We start from the raw sequence: 4283 nt of genomic DNA, 5'->3' as shown, positions 1-4283 counted from the left end.
AGAGTGTGTGTGTGTAGGAATATCTGTGTGTGTGTGTGTAGTGCAGTGGTGATCACCTGTAATGTGACATGAACCCAAGGACCCGGTTGAGGCCCTCCCTTTGGGTACCGAACTTAGCTATCAGCCTCTGCTCAGCCACTTTTCTCTGCTGCCTGTCCCGAAGTCCACCTTTGGAGGATGGTCACCCGAAGGTCCGAGGCTGAATGTCCTGGACCACTGAAGTGTTCCCCAACTGGGAGGGAACCCTCCTGTCTGTTGATTGTTGTGCGGTGCCCATTCATCCGTTGTCGTAGCCTTTGCTCGGTTTCCCCAATGTTACCATGCCTCCAGGCATCCTTGCCTGCAACATATAAGATAGACAAAGTTGGCTGAGTCAAATGAGTACCTGCCAAGATGGGAGGTGCCCCCACGCGTAATGGTGGTATTTATGTCCACACTCTGACACGTATTGCAGTGCCTACCGTGACAGGGTTATATGGAGTTGTCCTGAAAGCCGGGCAGCTTGCTACGAACATCGATCTGTTTGAGGTTTGGCGGTTGTTTAAAGGCAAGTAATGGAGGTGTGGGGAAGGTCTTGGTGAGGTGCTCATCTTCATTGATAATGTGTTGCAGGTCACGAAGAACATGGTGTAATTTTTCAGCCCCTTGGAAGTACTGAACAACGAAGGGTACCCTGTCAGTTGCAGCATGTGTCTGTCTCCTGAGGAGGTCATTACAGTTCCTTGCTGTGGCACGTCGGAACTGGCGGTCGATGAGTTGAGAATCGTACCCCGTTCTTGTGAGGGCATCCTTGAGTACTTCCAGGTATCTGTCACGTTCCTCCTCATCTGAGCAGATCCTGAGTATGCATAGGACTTGTCCATAGGGGATGGCTGTTTTAATATGTTTTGGGTGGAAGCTGGAGAAGTGTAGCATTGTGAAGTGGTCTGTGGGTTTGCAGTAGAGTGTGGTGCTAAGGTGTCCATCCTTGATGGAGACGCATGTGTCCAAGAATGAGACAGATAGTGGAGAGTAGTCCATGGTGAGTTCGATGGTGGGATGAAACTTGATGTCACTGTGTAGTTTTATCAGTGACTCCTCGCCATGGGTCCAGAGGAAGAAAATGTCGTCAATGTACCTGGTGTACAATGTTGGTTGGAGATCCTGCATAGAGAAGAAGTCTTGTTCGAACCTGTGCATAAAAATGTTGGCATATTGGGGTGAAAATTTGGTCCCCATGGCTGTTCCGTATGTCTGGATGAAGAACTGGTTGTCAAAGGTGAAGACGTTGTGATCAAGGATAAAGCGGATGAGTTGTAGGATGGTGTTTGGAGACTGGCAGTTGTTGGTGTTGAGTACTGAGGCTGTTGCCGCGATGCCGTCATTGTGGGGGATGGTGTGGAGTGCGGAAACATCCATTGTGACGAGGAATGTTCCCAGTTCGACTGGTCCGTGGGTGCTGAGTTTCTGTAAGAAATCCGTAGTGTTGTGACAGAAGCTGGAGATCCCCTGTTCTGGAGATCCCCTGTACAATAGGTTTCAAGATGGCTTCCACATAGCCGGAGAGATTCTCACATAGGGTCCCATTGCCTAACATGATGGGACGTCCCGGTGTGTTGGCTTTGTGTACCTTTGGAAGGCAGTAGAAGTCACCTACTTGAGAAGTACGTGGGATGAGGGTGCGTAGGGAACGCTGAAGGACTGGATCCAAAGTTCTGATCAGTGTGTTTAATTCACAGGTGTGTTCTTTGGTTGGATCAACTGGTAGTTGCCTGTAGTGTTCCTGGTTGTTCAGTTGTCGGTATTTCCTTGCAGTAATCTGTTCTATGCTGTATGACAATGGCTCCTCCTTTATCTGCTGGTTTGATGACAATGTTGTGCTTGGTTTTGAGAGCCTGGATGGCATTGCGCTGTGAACGGGTGATGTTTTGCTCTACCTTATGGCATTTATAGATTTCCTGACGGTTTGAGCATACATGTCAAGCCAGGGCAGCGGCCCTTCGGTGGGGTCCAAGTTGACACCTTATTTGATCGCTCCTCTACAGATCCCTGTGATGACTGTTCCAGTTCATCAGTGGGCTCATTGGGATCACGGCTGGCACCTTGAAATAATTCCCTGAGTCTCATTCGTCTGATGAACTCCTCAGTGTCTGCTGTGAGAACCAACGGGTCCATTTTGGTGATGGGGCAGAAGTTGAGACCCCTACTCAGGACTTCAATCTCTTCCGGTTGAAGGGTGTGGTCCGATAAGTTGATAATAGACTTCTCCGCAGTGATAATGTTGTCTACTATAGTTCCAGGGTGGGCTTTGCTATTACTGGTGAGAATGCCAAGTTTCTCCAGTTTTTTGTTCTTGGCGTGCAGGTATGTGGTGTAGTTTTGTCACCTTGTCTGTTTGGCAATGTCGCGTAATTGTACTGATGCATCCTGAGTGCAGACTGAGAGTGTGGACTTCATCTGAATTTCAAGGTTGTGGCACCTGGTGTAGAGATGGTGCATGAAATGATTGAGGAGTTTATGAGAGGTGCGGTGGCAAAGTCTCTCCGTGTAGTCTGTGTTATAGGTTGACTTAAGTGGGCTCATGATCCGTAATCCTTTTGGGATCTTTCCTGCTTGCCTGCATTCCTGTAGAAACTTGATGTCTGTGTCGAGATGTACGATCTTCTTGGAGATCCTTGCATTCATGTAGAACCCTGAACTCAAAAACTGCAGGAATTTATGTAAAACTCCGTTACCTCACATTTTAGATTAGAATCAATCTAAACATCATGGCATAGACAGAGAACACAGAGGGCCAACACCTTCAACATACTGTCTAGCTATCATCGTTGTTAACAGCTAACCCGAGAATGCAACTTTTTTAAAAAAAGTTTTTGTGATTTACACATGAAAGAAGTGAAACTATCACTGTATTCTAACAGATGAAAGGCTTAACAGACAGTCAATTTTTCAATGTATAATTTCAGTTACATCACACTGTAAATTTTTGCTATAAATTCTGTGTGTTAGGATTGAGCCCTCCACTATCACCTGATGAAGGAGTGTCGCTCCGAAAGCTAGTGTGCTTCCAATTAAACCTGTTGGACTATAACCTGGTGTTGTGTGATTTTAAACTTTGTTAAAGAAAGACAGCATGCCAAGGAATCTCTGAATGGCACAGAGTCACAGAGAAGTGCAGCACGGACACAGATCCTTCAGTCCGACTCATCCATGCCGAACAGGTATCCTAAGTTAATCTCATCCCATTTGCCAGCAGTTAGTCCACATCCCTCAAAATCCTTCCTATTCATATATCCGTCCAAACATTTTTTAAATGTTGTAATTGTATCAGCTTCCACCACTTCCTCTGGTAGCCCATTCCATACACACTCCACCCTCTGCATGAAAAAGTTGTCCCTTAGGTCCCTTTTAAATCTTTTCCCTCTCACCTTAAACCTATGCCCTCCAGCTCTGGACTCCCGCACCCCAGGAAAAAAACCTTGTCTATTTACCCTATCCATGCCCCTCATGATTTTATAAACCTCTATAAGGTCACCCCTTAGCCTCCAACACTCTAGGGAAAATAAGCCCTACCCTGTCCAGCTTCTCCTGATAGCACAAATCGTCTGATCCTGGCAACATCCTGAGAAAAAGTAAATATTTTCTGAACCTTTTCAAATCTCATAACATTCTTCCGATCGGAAGGAGACCAGAATTGCACACAATATTCCAAAAGTGGCCTAACCAACATCTTGTACGGCTGCAATGTGACCTCCCAACTCCTGTACTCAATGATTTGACCAATAAAGGAAAGTACAGAGGAACCTCGATTATCCGAATAGCAATTATCTGAAAATCAGATTGTCCGAAGGAGATCTCGAGGTCCTGATGGAAACATCATATTAAAGACATATTTCCAAAAGTTAGCGCGTATTTTGTTTACAGTACAGTGATTAAACAGGCACTGTCTCCAAAAGACTAACTGCCCACCCTCTCTCTCTCTCCCCACACTTTCCATGGAGTTCTACACAGGGGTGTACTCTAAACCACCCTACCCCAGATAATCTCTCCAACACTGTCCTATACAGGGCAAAGGTGGAACCAGTGAAAAAGTTGCAGTAAAAGTAGTGGCTGTGTGTGTGCGCGTGCGTGCGTGCTATTTGGATACTTATCCCACAAAGGCAACTGCAGCAGTCTTGTTGTCAGTGTTCAGTCCAGCTACCCGGAGAGTGGGGACGGGTGTGTACGGGGTTGGGTTGGGGGTGATGTTGGAAATGTTCACAGTTTGGAGTGGGGGGAGTTGATGGGGGCGAGGGGTTGGGGCT

The 4283-nt window shown here is 46.6% G+C and overlaps 1 long non-coding RNA gene across 1 annotated transcript in view; it reads right to left on the bottom strand.

Moving 5' to 3' along the window:
• Nucleotides 1-299: 299 nt before the first annotated feature.
• The window catches only part of LOC122551644, an 11605-nt gene continuing 7621 nt past the window's right edge, over nt 300-4283 (bottom strand). The window contains exon 3 of the long non-coding RNA XR_006312154.1: nt 300-340. This is a non-coding gene — a long non-coding RNA (uncharacterized LOC122551644). The remainder of the gene's footprint in view (nt 341-4283) is intronic.

Source organism: Chiloscyllium plagiosum, chromosome 7, assembly GCF_004010195.1.
Source record: "Chiloscyllium plagiosum isolate BGI_BamShark_2017 chromosome 7, ASM401019v2, whole genome shotgun sequence".
In the NCBI taxonomy this organism is placed as follows: Eukaryota; Metazoa; Chordata; class Chondrichthyes; order Orectolobiformes; family Hemiscylliidae; genus Chiloscyllium; species Chiloscyllium plagiosum.
This window is presented reverse-complemented; position numbering and strand designations above follow the sequence as displayed.